Source organism: Peromyscus maniculatus, chromosome 7 (genome assembly GCF_049852395.1).
Source record: "Peromyscus maniculatus bairdii isolate BWxNUB_F1_BW_parent chromosome 7, HU_Pman_BW_mat_3.1, whole genome shotgun sequence".
Lineage (NCBI taxonomy): Eukaryota > Metazoa > Chordata > Mammalia > Rodentia > Cricetidae > Peromyscus > Peromyscus maniculatus.
Genome location: NC_134858.1, coordinates 11,723,350 through 11,731,097, shown reverse-complemented (window position 1 = coordinate 11,731,097; position 7,748 = coordinate 11,723,350). Strand labels below are relative to the sequence as shown.

Here is a 7,748-nt window from a genome sequence, read left to right as displayed (position 1 = left end):
TAAGAGCTTGTTTTCACTAACTCTTCAGCGGGTAATGGCTCAGTTTCTGGTCTTTATTGCAACTGTGTTTTGGCTGCCACCCGCTGGGCCTGTCTGCCTCTGCCAGCTGCTGCCGGGTCAACCTGCCTCCCTTACCTGTGATTCTTATTCACAGGATTTGGTCCTTAGAGTGCTTGCCTTTTATATCTTTGTTTTGATGTTCTGTAGATAGTATATGCTTTATAATTTTTTTGTTTTCATTGATAATGTCATTTTGTTTTTTATTATTAAATTAAAAAATTATTTTACATACCAACCACAGTTTCCCCTTCCTCCTCTCTGCCCGTTCCCTCCCCCCATGTCCTTTCTACCACCCCCCTCCACTCCTCAGGAAGGGTAAGGCCTCCCATGGGAGTCAACAAAGTATGGCATATCTAGTTGAGGCAGGACTAAGCTCCTCTCCCCTGCATCAAGGCAGAGTGAGGCATCTCACCAGAGGGAATAGGTTCCAAAAAGCCAGCTCATGGGCCAGGGACAGATCCTGGTCCCACTGCTAGGAGCCCCGCAGACCATGCTACACAACTGTCACCCCCAAGCAGAGAGCTTAGGTCAGTCCCATGCAGGCTCCCTAGCTGTCAGTCTAGAGTCTGTGAGCTCCCAGAGCTTGGGTAAGCTGTCTCTGTGGGTTTCCCCATCATGATCTTGACCACCCCTGCTTATACAATCTCTCCCCCTCTCTTCAACTGGACTCCAGGTATTGACATAAAACAGACATGTGGCGAGTGCAGGTCTGGTTCAAGAACCAAGTGGCGCAAGCGGGAGCAGAACCAGCGGTTGGACCTGTGCAAGGGCAGCTACGTGCCGCAGTTCAGCGGCCTGGTGCAGCCCTACGAGGACGTGCAGGCTACTCCTACAACAACTGGGCCGCCAAGAGCTTGGAACCGGCGCCGCTGTCCACCAAGAGCTTCACCTTCTTCAACTCCATGAGCCAGCTGTCCTCTCAGTCCATGTTCTCAGCCCCCAGCTCCATCTCTTCCATGATCATGCCGTCCAGCATGGGCCCGGGCGCTGTGCCCCGCATGCCCAACTCGGGCCTCAACAACATCAACAACCTCACCGGCTCCTCGCTCAACTCGGCCATGTCGCGGGGCGCCTGCCCCTACGGCACCCGTACAGCGTCTACCGGGACACGTGCAACTCGAGCCTCGCCAGCCTGCGGTCAAGGCCAAGCAGCACTGTCATTTGGCTATGGCGGCCTGCAAGGCCCGGCCTCAGGCCTCAATGCTTGTCAGTACAACAGCTGACCGCCCCGCCGGGTCCCCGGGGCCGCCGGCCAGCAAGGCGCAGCGCGAGCGCAGGGAGCACGCGGGGCGCTCGCAGCACCGCGGACCTCGCCTCTGCGCAGCCCCTTCCTCCCCACCCCGCCACTAGGTTGGTTTTGTGTTTGCTTTTCCGGACCCCACTCTACCCCCAAAGAATAAAAAGGGAAGAAAGAAAGTCGGGGAGGGGGGAGCACAAAGACGTCGGAGAAAAATGCTGGGGGGAGGGGGTGAGTTGCAATTTCCCTGGCGATGACGCAGGTGGTGTGTTCGGCTCCGGGCCCCAGCTGTCCACTCCACCGAGGGGACGCGGCGGGGGAAGCCAGCGCCGAGGCCGCAGGGAGAAGATGGAGTGCCGGAGCGCCCGAGAACTGAATGTAGGGAGCCTGGAGGGCCTGGGATCGTCCACCAGGTCAAGAACCGTGAGGCCCTCGTGCCGCGCGGATTGCCGTTTGAGCCTGCGTCTGGCTGGGGATGACCGCGTCTGCCGGGATCCGGCCTTCGCGCTGGATTAGCCAAGGCCCGGGGTGCCTGGAAGAGCCCAGCAGCCTTGCACCAGGGGGCCGCACACTTCAGGCCACAGAGCCGCAGCTGGTAGTGGCCAGACGGCAGCAGGAGGGGAAGGGCTCAGCTCCAAGTTTCCCCAGCTGGCCCTCTGCTTCACTCTGGGTCCAGGAGGTGGCCCTCTGTCCCAGCGAACAGCCCCCTCCTCACTGCCCACCTGTTCACGTGTTGAGCCAGGAGAGCGCCTGCCGCAGCCCCAGGGCCCACGCCCACTTTGCACACTTGCTCTCTGGCCCGTGCCCGTTTAGAGCATCCCCGTGGATGTGGGACTGACTGTATAGAATTATTAATCTGTCTATATCGGAAAAAACAAACAAACATGTGGACCATGGAATCGAAATGAAGACCCTGATATTAACCCACACACCCATGAACACCTGATTTTCGACAAAGAAGCCAAAATTATACAATGGAAAAAAGAAAGCATCTTTAACAAATAACTGCATGTCGACATGTAGAAGAATACAAATAGATCCATATCTATCGCCATCCACAAAACTCATCCAAGTGGATCAGAGATCTCAACATGAATACAGTTACTCTGAACCTGATAGAAGAGAAAGTGGGCAGTAGTCTTGAGAGCATTGGCACAGGAGACCACTTCCTGAATATAATACCAGTAGCATAGACACTGTGATCGACAATTAATAAATGGGACCTCATGAAACTGAAAAGCTTCTGTAAGGCAAAGGACAGAGTTTATAATGCTTCTTAAGTGATGCAATGAATGGTTATGATAACACATTGCACTTCCCTTTGGTAAAGCTAAAACATAATGATCTGAATTTCCAGTAAACACCACAGCATTGTACATGAAGCCAGGCATCAAAATAGACTGCACAGGTCTGTGGTACAGAGTGACACGGAGCTGACAGGTACCTGTCATCGCGTGCTGTCATGGACCTGATGATGCTCGCATATCTGTGATGACACTGATGTAGACACACTACTGTGCTGCTGGACGCATCAAATTCAGCAGCATGCTGCTGCTGTTTGGCCTTACTTGAGCAAATTAAAAATAAAATATTTAAATAATGAAAAGATTTTATTTCATATTTCACTTTTATATTTTATTATTAAACTGTTTAATAGATGTATTGATGTTTCATATTTGTCACATTATGTTTAGTATTTATTTTAATAATTAAAAACTCTGACCTTATGAAATGAGCCATAGACACTCTGCAGGTGTGTTATATCTGTTGTATATGATTGCCTTTCAGCTCTGTTTGTGAGATGTGAGTGGCACACAAATTCTGTGTATAGATGTGGGTCCCATTCCCAAGAGACCTCAGTGTGTGTGTGTGTGTGTGTGTGTGTGTGTGTGTGTGTGTGTGTGTGAGAGAGAGAGAGAGAGAGAGAGAGAGAGAGAGAGAGAGAGAGAGAAAGAGAGAGAGAGAGAGAATGAATATTTCACTATCCAAAAAGTGTCTGGATGGAGTCACATCTGGTCCCAAGCATTTGGCATGAGCAATATCCAGCCTGCACCTTGAACTTTGCCTTTGTGTAAATGGCCTGTACAGAGGTGGGGATGACATATGGGACAGACTCACCTTGGTATGAGGACCAGTGATGGGATCTGATGGCTCTCAGCCTCACAGGGGGCTTTCTTCACCTGGCAAACTTCTTCCCTGCAGGCAGCAGAGACCCTGGACTTCCATGTTCTTTCTGGGACTTGGGAAGTAAACCATGCACTACCACCACTACTGTTCCTGACTCTACACACACACACACACACACACACACCGCCAGACAACCCTTTCTTCAGGCATGCATTTTAACCAGCCACCCTACCCTGTAGTCTGCCTCTCAGGGTCTCTTAAATCTCTCCACTCTTATTCAATCCATGGACTGGCTTTGGGCTGCCTGGGCACCCACTTACTCATTTGACTCACCTGTTCCTGGTCTCCTTCCAATTGGTTCCAATCACCAGCCAGTCAGAGCAAAACAAAACGTTTTATTCCTCTCTACTCATGACTAGTCTTTGCTTCGACTAGAGTTGGAGTCCTGGTGTCACCTAGCACAGGATGGCATTGTACTAGGTTTGTTCTGTCCCAAGTTGGCTGACATGTTGGCAAAGCAGAATAAGACCCCAGTAGAGCTGGGGTGTCGTTCTTTCTAGTCCTGGGCTAAACAATCTAAAGGGGAAGAAAGCCAGACAAGCAATGACAGTGGACACGTTAAGTCCTGAAGCCATGCCCAATGAACTGTAGGAAATGAACGCAAGAACGCTGGCCTCTGCATGGACGGCAGGGTGAGGTCTCAGGAAGTGATGCTTCCTTGAATTTTGAGTGGTGAATAGAGTGTTTCAGAGGTCAAGATGAGGAAGGACATCCTGGGCCAGTGGTTTTTCAACCTTCCTAATGCTATGACCCTTTAGTACAGCTCTTCAATCATAAAATTTTTTTGCTACTATTTCATAACTGTACTTTTGCTACTGTTGTGAATCATAATGTAAATATTTTTGGCAATAGAAGTTTGCCAAAGGGGTCACGACTCATAGGTTGAGAACAACTGTGACCTGAACAGAGAAAACAGCACACAGAGTGAATCAGATAATGGAGGGTTTCCTGTACCACCCATGTGAGTGTGGACAATGTCTGGGACAGTGAGAGCTGCCTAGGAGATTTGAGAATCAGATCTGAAAGGTCATTTTGGCTACAATGTGGGACAGATTTGTGGGTGCAGCAGTAACAGGAATCCAGTTAGTACAGCTTAAGTTCACTGCTTTAGAATTAAATAAAACATTCCGAAAATTGAAACAAAAATAATAGTTGAAACTTGACATTTACAAGCATATTCTTTCTGTCACTGTGTTTCAACTCATGCTTCTCAAAGGTCTCTCTTCTCTACCTCTGTGAGCCTCTGTCAAAGCCTCGCCACTAAGGTCCTCCTGACACTGGCCCTCCCAGCCTGTGATGAAACAGTACTGGATTGATGTCTCTCCATGACACTTTCAGCATCTGATGATTAGCTGTTTATCACCCACTTCTTACTAAAACAAAACCTGCACTGGAGTGGCGCCTCGCCGGTGTCCAGAATATTCTCAGCCCTTTGTAGACACCCAACAAGTATTTACACGTGATTAGATCAATACACTCCCAACCTCATGTCTAACTGGCACTCTCAGTGGCTTTCCGATTCCTTCACCCTTAGCTTCACATCTTGCTGTTTGATTATAAAATCTGAGCACGCCTCAGATTGGGCAGAATTTCCTTTGATTTTTGAGAGTTGTCCATGTTGTTGAATGTCTCAGACATGGATTGTGTCCTTTCCTCACACCCTTGAGACTCCTCTTTCATTTCTACTTTTGCTTCTGTTGTGAAGATGTTCCTCTTCGTAACCGTCTTAGTTAATCTTCAGAGTTATATGAACTGAGCAAATTCATCTTAATACGGAGGCAGAATCACCACTGAGATCAAGAGCTGGGCCAGACATTTGCTCTGCTCTGCTGCGTGTGGTCCCCTGCTGCTCCCTCCCTATGGACCTGCTGTCCCTCTACCTGGGATGGCCTCTCATCTCTTCCTCGCTCAGGGCCTTCCTTTCCTGCTCCAGTTGACCTCCAGTGTCCCCCAGTCTGCTCTGTACCCACCTCACCACGCCATCTGTTATGAGCAGTGAGTGAGGGTGGATGGGAGATGGAAGGCACCACAGCAGCTGTGCCTTCAGCCACCGTTTTGACCCCGCTTCTTCTTTAATAGAATAGAGATGATCGTTTGCCCTTGGACCATGTGATGAGACTGTTTTAAGGTTAGATATGATCTGTAAGAAAGGAACTTTAGAAATGATTCAAAGAAATGAAGATCTCAGACTTCTCATTATGGGATCTTCGTGTGTTATGCTCTGAGGACAGTATGACCCATGCTAAAAGCTCATATAAAGCTCAGCTGGTGGGTGGTGGCGGGTGACAGAGCACATTGTAACTCCAGTTGCAAAACAAAACTCTGCTCAGCATTGGCTTTGCTTCCTTGGGGGACCTTCCATGTTTGAGCCGTGGTGATCAAAGAGAGGGAGGGACAAGAAGGAAGCTGGTGGCTTTTTACAGAGTGGGGCATTCACTCTGCTCAGCCGCATTTCCTGGTCCTCTGCGCGACTGGAATATGCAGTGACTTCTTTGTTCCTCACTAAGCTGCTTCTGTGCATTGAAACATCGAATAAGACCCTAGCAGGGTAACTGACATGAAAACCTAGGAAACTCTACCACACTGAAGAATTATCTAGGGAATGGATCGGGCTCCTAGCTCATACCTGGGAGTTATTGATTGTTCTCAGATCATTGTTGTTATTTTTGATTTTTTTAGATTTCTTTATTTTATGTATGCCTGGTGTCTGCAGGGGTCAGAAGAAGTGACAGAATCCCTGGAACTTCTTTTTGAGATAGGAGTTCTTTTTTTTTTTTTTGGCTTTCCTGGATCTTGATCTGTAGACCAGGCTGGCCTTGAACTCATAGGGACCCACCTGCCTCTGCCTCCTGAACGCTAGGATTAAAGGTGTGTGCCACTACCACCCGACTAAGCTCACTGTTCACCTAGACAGGCTGGATGCTAAGCCCAGGAATCCTCCTGTCTCCACCTCCGTAGTGCTGGGATTAGAGATGTGCTGCTGTGGGACTCCAGTCTCTCTCGGTCTCTGCTTCCCCAGTGCTAGGATCACAAATGTGGGCTGCCATACCCAGCTTTTACATTGATGCTGGGGATTTGAACTTGGACTCTCATGCTTGCACAGCCAGAAGAAATATTACCTACTGAGCCATCTCTCCAGCATAATTTCTCAACTTTTCAAAGTTAAACACAATCTCCCAAATTTTCCTTTCCTTTCCTTCCTTCCTTCCTTCCTTCCTTCCTTCCTTCCTTCCTTCCTTCCTTCCTTCCTTCCTTCCTTCCTTCCTTCCTCTCCCTTCTTCTTCTTCTTCTTCTTCTTCTTCTTCTTCTTCTTCTTCTTCTTCTTCTTCTTCTTCTTCTTCTTCTTCTAGAACAACTCAGCAAAATAAAATTCTGGTCTGTTGCTGAACATTGTTTTACACACACATCAAACAGGTCAAACAAACAAACAAACAAACAAACAGCAACTTCATGGACAAACAAAGGAAGAGGAAAAAACCCTTTTATCTTTGGCCTTTTTACCCACCTCAGACAAACCAGCTACTTAGAGTACACCCCAAAAAAGTTGCTGGAGTGCTCAGAATAAGTTTTTTTTTTCTCCTTTGAGATTATAATGAACATGGTCACACCACAATAAGATCTGAAGTAGGACAGAGAGCGCTCTGAAGGCTGGTTTGGTCACCCGTTATCATTAAAAATGGCTGACCCCTAACAATATGTACAAAAGTATAAAATGTAAATAAAAAATACAAACAAATTTTCCTTTTAAAGTATTTTTAAGGAAAAAAAAAAGCAGGGCTTTGGAAGTTTTGGTTCTTTTTTCCTCCCCTGTTGCAAATTCATGTGGTTTTGGTGGGGTGGTGGAGAGCTCATGTCATGTGTGGGTGACATTACCCGCTGTGGGCGGGCGGGGCCTGCTCCTCTACTCAAAGGTGACCACGTTTAAATTCTGAGACCGGAAGTGGAGGGCGAAAAGGTCACGGTGGCCTTAAGTTTAGCTTTTCCTTTTTACTGTCTAGTCATCCTCATCAGTCTTCTGCTTCTTGGCGTCAGCATCAACATCCTCATCATCTTCAGCTACCCGCTTGCCCGTAGAGGCCTCAGCCTCCTCATCTTCATCCTCTTCCTCCTCCTCAACTTCCTCCCCATCTTCTTCATCGACCTCATTGTCAGCCTCCTGCTCCCCATTCTCCTCATTAGCATTCCCATTGGCAGGTGCGTCTCTTCCATTCTCCGCCTCCTCCGCAACTTCCTTCTCCTCCAAGTCCTTGGTGGTGATCTCGGA

General features: G+C 48.3%; 2 pseudogenes; one reads left to right on the top strand and one right to left on the bottom strand.

Moving 5' to 3' along the window:
* The first annotated feature begins 421 nt into the window (after positions 1 to 421).
* LOC102921285 (pituitary homeobox 1 pseudogene) lies at positions 422 to 1,339 on the top strand (annotated as a pseudogene).
* Positions 1,340 to 7,478: 6,139 nt separating this feature from the next.
* Positions 7,479 to 7,748, bottom strand: part of LOC102915199 (prothymosin alpha pseudogene) — a 1,939-nt pseudogene continuing 1,669 nt past the window's right edge.